Consider the following 11,358-nt stretch of genomic DNA (forward strand, 5'->3'; position numbering starts at 1 on the left):
ACTTATGGGAATTTGGAAAAGAGTGACTGCCCTTGCAAATATTTTTAGGAAACCTGTGAAAATTTTCAGCTTGGTACTGCAGTCTTTTTGCCCCTGCACAAGACACAAAATACGAACTAGTTTAAAGGAATACCTCAGAGGTGAAGAGAAATAAATCCACAGTCATTCAGCAGTAAAACAAAAAGTCAGAAAATGTTCTCCTCTTAAACGAGTAGTCACGGAAGAAATGTATTTTCAGATATCAAAGAAGAGGTATTTTAAAGAGTGCTCCTAATGGAAGGTGCTTTGTATTTTCTGCTCTGTCAGCGGGGTTCTGTATTTTGCAGAGTATCTTCGTACCACTAGCACAGGAAAAATACCATTCGAGAAGCCAGGAATGCTGACACACAATTCAAGAGCGAATTTCTTAAAGAACAGTTTACCTCCACCTGACAGTAAGGTGCTAATAGAAACAACATTTAGAATTTTGCCACTGTACAGAATACTTTCTGAACTTGTAAATAAAATAAACTCAACAAATATTATTCTCATTTTGGAATCTTTACAATACAATTACTGCAGACTGCTAAGATCACTCCACTGACCCTCAACCATACTACACAGATACTGCCAAACTGAATTCCCTTATTATTTCTCAGAGCCAGCACTTGTTTAAAAGGAGAATGCAGAGTCACTAATTTAAATGTTAGCTTTCGAGAAAAAAAAAAAAGAAAAAGAAAAAAGAAAAAAGAAAGAGAGAAAGGGGAAGCGAGGAAAATGGTGGTAAGCTGTCTTTTAAAATTAAATAAATTTGAGAAATCTGTAGGAAAATGGCCTAAGGGTGACTAGACTAGTGTTGTCTCTTCTTCAACCTACAAGTCTTCTGCAGGTTATTTTTCTCCAGTATAAATGTAATTTAATAGCCGAGATGGATATTGTTTCACTTACAGTTATCTGCTCTATACTCCCGTCTCATTCTACATTAGATGATTACCTTACTGTCCTATATGCACAATTTAAAGGGAATTACCTATTACTTCAATTATTTGTTTCTTATCAACTGATGTTACACTACAAGGATTTGCATTGAAAGGACACAAAGAAAGAGCAAGTCATGGCACATTGCCAAATAAAAGAGTAATGTTCTGGTGAATTTAGCCCAAATAATTTACTGCTATATAAAAGTGGAAAAGTGGAAGGTGAACCCTTTGACCAATAAATCTCTTCTGCATGTGAAACCCTTATCTTGTCCCCTCCAATATATTCCACACTAGGAAGCCATCATCATTGGCTCTGGTTTGTTATTTGTAAACCTTGATCTTCTGCACTCGGTGTCCTAAATATGGATAATTAGCATCAGTTTATCACGCCTCTGCATATTTTCTCTTCTCTCCAAACATGCATGCTTCTATTGGCTGCCATTCTGTCACAGAAGATTATGGAGACAGATTGCAGAGAATGAATGTGCTAAACGAGATTAGGAAGGAATAGAAATAGCAACTTGGCCAATAAATTCCTCGTGAGAGCCTTATCATACAATTACACGTTGACTTGTTTCACACTCTCCCAGCCTCTTAATCCAACGCCCCCACCAAGAATAAAATTTCACTAATTTCTGAATTACTGCATATCCTCATGACTTGTCACTGAGAATGGTTGGAAGGAGCAACACGGTCGAAAATAGCACATCAAACTTCCAAAAGAAAAGAAACTTTACAGACAGAAAGAGATGTGGCTTTAAAACGTTTGTGGCCGCAAGCAGAAGTTTTTGTGCAGCAGCGGTTTGAAGGGTCAGGACTTCAACATCAAGACATGGTCCTCTGCGCTTTTGTTCCCTTAACTCTTTACATCAGAGGTTATCTTATCCTTAGAGTGACTTGGGGGCCAAAATACAGAGGGTTGATGCTGCTAGGCTATTCACCCACTGTGCAAGAAACTGTCCAATGAGCTCTACAAACTCGTCAGAAAGCAATGGCAAAAACACCTACCACTGTCATCAGTTTCTGGGACATTCCTGAAAATTGTGGTAATTGAGAAGACGCCAAAAGCATGACAGCAAAGCGAGACAGAATCCCGTTGAACTCACAAGAAACATCTACCAGCTCTAGTGGAGTTAGTTCTGCCCCTTCTGCTGCAGTTACTTCAATGTGGACGATGAGAAAACATGACGTAATTCAGAGGCATGGCTAAAACCTTCAGGAGACATCATCTCTGGAAATGTTGGAAGTTTCCATTTCCTCCCTTATACTAGCCCAAGAGGAGGGCTGCCAAAAATATTAATGTTGTCATAATGTTGTTATTGTTTTAGATACATGTAGAAGAGGAAGGACATAAATGGAATTAAAAGTCCCAAGACCTGAAAATAAAGCCTTGCTCAGCTGGTCTATACTCATAGACTTGATGTCACAGTGCACTCGTTTTACACTTTTCGATTTAAGAACATTTCACAGCGTTTATTACAGTGGCAGAACTTGCTTTAGAAGGGAATGGGTTTCTATAACCCGAGTAATTGTTTCCCCTAATAAATGTGAAACTTCAACCCCATACAGAACCCAGATGAAAGGTGTGATGAAGTTGTGCTACGTATTCCCGGGTTGTTTAGCATCACTCCTGCCTGTGCAATTCGATGCTGGGAGTAAGAGTGAAGGGATAAATGTAAAAATAAAGGGATTCCCTCGAGTGGGACCTTTCCTGAACAATTTTCCCCAGTAGGGAAGTGATCTGGGCTGCAGTGGAGAATCCTCTCTTCCCCCAAGCTGGGGACCATGGGGTGGCTGTGAGCCTTGGGCATGGCAAACCCGTCCTATGAGTACCCCAGAGCCTTGATAACTCCTCTTGAGTTATCCTGAAGTTGGTTTAGTAATGGTGGGGTGGGGTTGGTGATTTTAATTTTTTTTTAAACCTGCCCGTTACTTTCTTTTGCTCTCCTCCAGAGTTTTGTTTGGTACTAAACCCCTCCAGATGGAAAACCAGACTGCAGATGAGAGTCACACTCATCCAGAGTCTTAAAACCACACGGGTGCAGAAAAGACTGAGATGAGAATAGCGTGACCCTGTGGGATAGCAAAACAGCCTGCTACCTGTTTGCTGCCTTAAGTACTTCTGCGGTCACATAAAATATTAATATCTCTCCCTTATTTCCTTTTTAATGTTATAGCCATAGACTTGCATGCATATTCATATGCACGTATATCTATACGCATTCACACACATACAGACACACACATATATATATACACGTATATATATATGTGTGTGTGTGTATATATATATATATATGTACACACACATCACTCGAATGAATTGGTTAGCATCGGGCAGAGAGGCGTTTGCCATTAATCTGGGAACAAACCGCTAACCTCGGTGACTGGTATTTTAGCTTTTCTTTTCTCGCTTCTCTCAGTGTGGGGAGAGCAGTAAAGCTTGTGTGGACTGATTGTGAGGGGCTCTGCTGGAATTTGGCAGGCCAGGGGCTTGGAGAGAAACCCCATGCTGACTCCTATTCAGCGGGCCAGTTTTCTGCGAGCTTTGGAAGTTTCACTCAGCCGTGCACTCAATGGCTTCACAAAGCTGATTACAAGCTTCAGCGCATTCCTGAAGGAGCCAAAAGCGACGCAGGTGCAAACGAGCCGAGGGAGCCCCTTATCCCGGTGACAGAATGGGACAAGCTGGGAAAGGCTTGGACCACACAAATCCAAGGCTCACCAGGCAGCAGCAAGCCTGCCTTGGGAACCGGGGATCATTATCCGCTCCATTCAGCGGGGACCCAGCGGCGGCAGCGGGACGTGCCGAGGCTGGGGACGGGCTTTCCGTCCCGGGTGGGAGCAGAGCCCTTTCACCTGGCATCCCCTCTCCTCTCCCTTCGCGGCTGCCTTAGGCACGAACCCGAGGAGTCTCTGCCCCCCCGAAATTATTTGTATCCCAGCATCTGTTAGGCTTCATCCTGCCGCCTGAAGCACCTTGCCGTTTTCTCCCCCGTTGCCCCATCCCACACGAAAAGCCTCCCTTCTGCTTCCACAGATGAACACGGTGCTAAGGGTCTGTCTGGAAGCCCAGCACAGAAAACGCACTGATCCGAAATGGCAGGTTTCCTCCCAGCTGAAGTTCTCTAACAAACACCCTATTTTGAAGACTGCCTTTAATTCCAGAGAGAAGCCAGCCGGGAGTGCACCCTCCTCCCCTCCCAATTACTCGAGCCACCCGATTCCCACAGAAACCTCCCGCAATACAAACGCCTGGTGAATGCTTTCTGACTCGGTGAAAGCAGCCCACGGTCCCTGCCCTTCCTGCCTCCCCGGCGAGCGAGGGGGTGGCGAGGAGTCGAGGGGGGTCTTGGTGCCGGAGAGGGTGAAGCGTGATTACTTTTAATTAGGGGTTCTCGGAAGGAGTTCCTCTCGCCTCCGCTCCCTCGCCCCCTTTCCTCGCTCTCAGCCCTTCCCCTCCAGCCGAGAGAAGAAGCTGCACTTTACTTCCCTGAAAAATTAATTACGGCCCTTCCCCGCTATCAATTACGGAGGAATCAGCCTTTCCTAGGGAGAGGAGAAATAATCAAAAGGCTTTTCAGTCTTGCTGGGGGGGGGACGACCTCGGACCGCCGAGCACATAATGCGGCAAGGGGCTGCCGCGCTTCTGGCCGCTGGTTTCATATGCAAATGACGAGCTGCCTCCAAGTTATCATTATGGTTTTATTTTTTTTTCCCCTTAATGTTATTATTGTGTCGGGGTTTTAATAGCCACATGCTCTACCCTTCCCTTTCAGCGAGGTTTCCTTGGCGATCAGCCACGCCGCTTCTTCCCCGGGCGCATTGCCCCCGCCCCAGCGCCTGCCCCACGTCCATGTTAATTTCGCCCTATGGAAATGAAAGCGGCCGGGCCGGGCAGCTGATATTAAAGCGATCCCCCGGCCCCGGGGCTCGCCCTCCCCGCGCCGCGGCCGTGCCTCCCTCGGCAGGAGCGCGGCGTGTCGGTGCCGCGGCCCCCCCGGGCCCGGGCCCGCCGCCCCTTTCATGCTGGGGAGATGCTGGGGAGGCAGCGGTGCGTTTGCTTGTGCGGAGCACACCGCCTGCAAGCGGTTGCCTTGGCAGAAAGGTGCAGCTTTCTGATGTTCTTTTGTCTGATAACTAATTCAAGTTAATGCGATCTTTATGTAAAGCTAACAGCGGATAATTGTCTATTTTCTCGCCAACAATCTCCATCACAATCACTTATCTGGAAACCTGCGGTTGTATTAATCGTTATATTCCCCGAGATAAGCGTCTCTCGAATTATCAGTAAACACTGGAGGGAAATTAAACAAACTCCAGAGCCACTTAAGTTTCCTCTGCAGCTTTTAGCCACCTTCTCGGGAGGAGGGGGAGCGGGGACGACGGCGCCCCTCAAACCAACCTGGGACCGGAACACAACATGAAAGGGGGGTGTGTAAAACAGAGAAGAGGAGCCTGAAATTTTGGATAATTTAGGAGAGCCGAGTCCCGCTGAAGGCGGCTTCCCTTCGAGGTGCCCGCGCGGCAGTCAGACGCGCACCTTACGCCCCGCTCGTCGGGTCTTTAGCGGCCCCTGGGACCTTGTTGGCAATTCTTGTAAATCATGTAATTAAGTGTATTAGTCTCTGCAGGGGAAAGACGAGCAGCTAGGAGAGAATACACCCAGAGATTAAGCAGGAGTCGCATCAGTCTTTAGGTCTGGTACACGAGGAGAAGAGAGTTCTGCTGCCTTCCGAGAATCACCGTATTAGCACAATTATTGGCAATATTTATGCTAGAGAGTGAGCTGAACCCCAGGAGGGTAACAGAGAGTGCGAGAGAGCGAAACTACTGTGGGAATATGTTTTACTGCTCAGATCCCATCAGTTCCGTTAGGTGTAAAGAAATTATAGCAAATTGTGCTGGAAACCCCTCCAGGGAAAACATACTTGTACGACAAAGATTTTGTCTTTTTGAGATGAAGTCAAAACATCGGTGTCAAATGAAACTCATTTTAGGGGCGCTACCGTGTGTGTGTGTTTACTTGAGAACTTGAGTATGGGGGGGGAAGAAAAAAAAAGCGAAAAAGCAGCCGAAACCATGACATTTCAGTGGTGAGTCCATGCCAGCAGAGAGTTTGCAACTTCTTGGGGAAGAGCGAGGCGTCCTGCAGCCTGCCCTCGCTGCCCGCCCGGAGCCCGGGCTGGGGCCGCCGTCCCGCCGCAGGGCTGGCTGGCAGCGCTCGCCCTTCTGCCGGGGTGTTCCACTTCGAAAGCGCTTTATGAACGTTAGCTGAGTAATCCTAAACTGGCGTTTAGTTACGGAGCAGGCATCAAAGAATTTAAACACTCGCCTCTATGATGAGCTGCTTTATTTATATTCGACTTAAGATTTTTTTTTTTTTTTTTTTGTAAGCAAACTTTTATTCACGAAGGTTTCCAGTAGCATGGTTCGTGTCCTAGCCTGAGGAAGGTGAGATCTGTGACGGAAAAGAAAAAAAAAAAACCAAACAAACTACACGACCAAAAAAACAAAACAGAAAAAAAATTCCCCCCAACACAACCGAACACAAACAAATCAAAACACCTCAGCGAAACACACACACAAACCTCCTATTACTTATTTGTGTGTCATGACGGCGCAGTTCCAAATATGATCGTTTTCTTGAAAAAAAAATTAACTGCTTAAATTCTTGAATTATTTCACTTGAGCTAAAAGTTCCCAGGGTAGCTTTTTCTTACGGCATTTGAGAATCATCCCACTTCATCTCTCACCTGAATCTTGTCATCTGTGCCATCTTGAAGTGATCTGTGAACAATGCTGGTCCCTTGGACAGCCCAAGCTGGTCAATCAGGCAGAACAGACTATGCAAATGGAATGGAAAGGCGAAGCGATGAAGAACAGTGGCCCCCATTGTCTTGGGCATTTCAAAGCGAAGCCCAGCTGCAGCAGGCGTTGCTGTCTCGGACCCTTGGTTGCTACTCTAATGTCATCATTGCAAAACATCACATTTTGAAAACACTACAGTCTGAATGCATGATCAGCCCTCCACAAAGATTTCACTTTGCCGTGACATCTTTCGAAGTCACCAAAAAAAAAAAAAAAAAAAAAAGAAAAATCGTGTGGAGGAAAAAAAGCAAAAAAAGTACCACCACAACTGGGGACTGGGATCCCAGCCACGCTGGCCGCTCCCATCCCGCAATCCCGCTCCCTCCACTCCTAACTGCGGTGCAGCTGACGCCTTTTGCAACCTTTTGGTGAACGCCTCGCCTTTCGTGCTGCTTTTAGCGTCGAATGGGGTGATGATTTAAGTTGCATTTAACTTATTTTCTGTCGGGTCTCTTTCAGGCACTCTAATGAGCTAACGCCGGGGAAACATGGCTGTGAGCAGGCAGTGAAGTATTTATTCACAATCGCTTCCAAAACTTCAGATACTCGCGGCTTTAAAAGAGTCAGGCAATGTCTTTGCGAGTGATTAAACCAGCAGCTAAGCTGGGTATTTATGGGTCCGTTAGGAGTTTTTGTGAATACTCTGCTTCTCAATACACTCATGCAGTTGTCGCTCCTGAATATTGCTGCCAGCCCTGTTCCAGCTTCGCCTCCCGGCACTGATCCCAAAGTTAACTCTGCCATGAGAAACGAACTTTCAGTTCAGTAAAGCTGAGGGCTGTCAGATGATTAATGTGCATTTTCAAGAGACTAGATCATTGCCCGTGTTTCACTTATTGTTCCTTTTCATTTTCTTTTGTCTGTAGGTGACACTTGTGATCACCATGTGGTAAGCAGAGGAAACTCCCCTCTCTTCCACCCTCATGTAAGGAGCCTGTGCTCAAGGAGCAAAGGTCTGTGCCATCGATATCTAAAAATGCTGGGGGTTGTGTTTCCTCTTCCCAATCTCTTATCTCGAAGGAGTCAGTGAATCCAAAGCTGCTTCTCCAGGGATAGTTTTACTCCAGTGAGCCTACAGAGATGGATCCTGCCCAGCCTCTGACACTGCCTACGACACAGACACAGCGGTCACACGTGAGAGTGGTCACCCTCAGTGCCGACTGTTCCGTGCTCATGAGGGAGCAGAGAAAAAAGCTCCATTGGTCTGAGAGAGCTGGGCTAAGAAACTCCTAAATGCATTCTCTGCAGGACCAAGAATAATTCAGTGCTTCTTTCCTACCCCTTAAACTGTCTCTTCCCCTTTAGCTTGGTTAGTGCATTCTGTAACAACATCACATAAACTACAAAGGAAGAAAATGATGGAATTATTTAAAACTAAATAATTATTCACTGTGATTTGTTTGGCTTCCCAAAATTAAAGCTGCCCTTTTCAGAATGCAGTGGTGGATATGAAGGAAAAGATAAGAGTAACAAAACCAAAGAGAGATGGAAGTGAATGGGGAAAATAACTTAATGTGCAGGCAATGTTTCATCTTCTGGCTGGAAGATCTTTCCCCTCACCAGAGAGGGTTTTCCAAGAATAACTACTGCGCTAGAAGAAAGCCTGTTTTCAACTACATCAGCCCTGTGGTCAAATGGGTAATGCAAGAACTCAGACTGCTATCTGCCTCATACAAGTATTGTAGTAGAGATGATATGTACTGTAAACATCCTTCTCTGCCAGGTATTTGTTCGCTTAGCACCTCAAAACTTTACCTCTTAGACAAATGGATCCCCTAAAACCTATGTTCTAGGAAGTGTTGGACTTGCTTCAGGTCTGAATTAGTCACTTACTGAGTTGAATGCAGAAACCCAGAGGAAAAACAATGTTTTGCAGCCAGTGCCTACACAGAGGACAGCAGCAATGCACACAGCCAGGGGCCAAACGCCCTGCTCCTGTAAGCATTGCATCTTCATCTGGCTCTCTGCTGAAGCACTTCCAGAAAGGTCTTGTAAAGGAGGAACTCCAAAGAGGAGCAACTTCTGGTCACGCCTTCCATGTAGGTGCTGCCATGCGGCTATGTAGAGGGTGTGGCCACCACAATTCCCAGCTGATGGTGAGATGGATGGTGTCCTCAGGATACAGACCAATGGTGGGAGACAGGGGCCCACAAGGTCATGTCAACACTCTGGACTCAGACATGCCCCTCTCCTACAAGAGCCCTGTTCTAAGCTCATGCTGCCAGCTGGACCTTACCCCTTCTCAGCAGCCTGCCAGCCTCACACGCCAGGGGTGTCAGCCCAAAGGTGGGTTACCCCCCTCCACTCAGCCTTTTTGCCCCTTCACGGAACCAAACCAGCTCCGATCACCCCAGCTTAATGACCTTGGCTCTGCTGGCAGGGAAACGGCCCCAGATCTGCCCTTCAGGCAGGGGCTCAGATAAGCAGGGACAACCTCCTTTCCCAGTGGCCCAGCATTGGATGGGGGAACTAACTGGAAACAAGATCAGCTCCACCCTTGAGAAGCTGAACTTTGCTGTTCTCTCACAGCTGGAACTTCTGCCCCATCCCTCTACCAGCCCTAGTCCTGGTACATTCAGCCACAGCTATCTCTGCTCGTGCACTGATTGTATTTTTTCATGTTTATTATCATCCAGCCCAGTGTAGTGCTACCTGGCACACACACACTGGGGGGAGAAAACCATGTATTCAGCAAATAGAGCATACAGGGTTTAGGTTTTGTTTTGTCTTGTTTCTCTTATTCCAGTTTCAGTATAAAATTATGTAGAAAAGATAGCCAAGCAACTCTCTGTCATGAGAAATGATCACAACTTTGAGTTATGAGATTAAAAATTACTGGAAAGCAGAGATGCCAAGAAGAGACAAGAACCCCCTTCTGCTGAAATACAAGTTTTTCTTTTCCTCCCTCTCTTTCATTTCACCTCATGCTCAGATAAGGAACAGAATTACTTTAAAATGTTTGCATTAACTCTTTTTATTCAGGATTTGTTCTAGCCTTTCAAAGAATTATTTTACTGTAAGATATATGTGAGTGATATATAACTAATCACACACCTCCAAAGCAGTAGAGAACTACAAGACATCCTGCAGTCCTCAAACTTTTACTGTTTTTATTGCCACAACAAAAATTCACGCAAAATACCTCTTCAAAGTAGTATAAAAGCCCACACATAGTATTTTCAGTGAAGATAGCACCTATTGCATTGCCACCTTAATTCAAAGACAGTTTTGTAACAAAGTTGTACAATCAAAGCATATGTCTTCCCTGATAATTCATGATCTGTAAGATTATCAGTTGAGTTTCCCATGCAGAAAGTACTACACCATGTATTCTATTACTTGATTCATTTTCTTTCAGATTTTACTTTAATTTTAACTTTGGCTAATTACTGTATTGTGATCTAAGTCAGTACTCTCAAATTAGCTATCAAGGTAACTTTTGAAGAAACTCTACAAATGTACGATAATGATGAAATTTAAGTTCCTGTCAGTTATTGTGTAATGTTTCCACCATGGAAAAGCAAACCTTCAGGTATTTTAGTTCTATTTGCATATATAGCATTGTGGTTTTTCTACTTCATTTTTCAGAGTAGAATTCTGAACTATAAAAACACTACTAAAAACCTGTTTGGGGTATTTATTTATTTTATTTTCCTAAATTGAATTATAGCTTTAATGAAAATGTGAAAGGAAATAGTTTTGGGGAGCAAATTGTCAGCTACTCAGATTTCTTTGGAAAAGCAACTTGTTTTGCAGGTACTGATGCAGACTGATAGAATTGTTCTCTGATTCTACTAAAATAGAAAAACACATTTCAGTGCAATTGATATCTATATATTGAACTTGATTCTGGTCTCACATCTGCTTAAAATTCCAAATATCTTTTGCTCAAGCCTTGATCCAACCCTGAATGATGTCACTGTATAATGACTTCTGAGGGGCTGTGGTTCAAGGGCTTTTACACTGCTGTGCCTCTTGCCACTAGGCTGAAAAAGGTTATTTTTGCTACATATTTCTTTCCCTGTGAGACCAGATTAACTTAGAAAGAATTAGAAATGCTTGAACAGAGATGCTCAAGGTTACTTTTTATGGCAATACTTTTAACTTTTAATATTTCTTACAAATAAATGTAATTTGATAGCAACACAAATATTTGCATTTTCTGGTATATTTCCACTTATTTCTTATTTTTTTGTTGAATATCATTTTTACCTGTATACATTCATTGCCTTATTTCTATCAACACAGCATTGAAATTTTAATGTAAATAACAGGTGAAAAAAGAATCTATTGTAAAATACAATGTATGACAAATTCATTGAAATAAGCAAAAGATTTTAAATAATAGTTATTCAATAAATGTCAGGAAAGCAATCCCATATCTTCACTGATCAAGGCTTCTGTGTAGCTTGGAAGAAAGTGATGAAGGAGGACTTTTTATGCAATAATAAATGGAGCTTGTTCCAGTTGTTAAGCACATAAATAGAAATTCAGCAGTTCTTACCAAAGAGGGTCATGAACAACCACA

The 11,358-nt window shown here is 44.2% G+C and overlaps 1 long non-coding RNA gene across 1 annotated transcript; it reads left to right on the top strand.

The window, feature by feature from the left end:
• Positions 1-7,114: 7,114 nt before the first annotated feature.
• On the top strand, positions 7,115-10,980 carry LOC115947784. Its single transcript, XR_004081639.1, has 2 exons — positions 7,115-7,240; positions 7,697-10,980. It is a non-coding gene; the product is annotated as an uncharacterized LOC115947784 (long non-coding RNA).
• Positions 10,981-11,358: the final 378 nt, after the last annotated feature.

The sequence above is a fragment of the Geospiza fortis genome, unplaced genomic scaffold (assembly GCF_000277835.1).
Source record: "Geospiza fortis unplaced genomic scaffold, GeoFor_1.0 scaffold192, whole genome shotgun sequence".
In the NCBI taxonomy this organism is placed as follows: Eukaryota; Metazoa; Chordata; class Aves; order Passeriformes; family Thraupidae; genus Geospiza; species Geospiza fortis.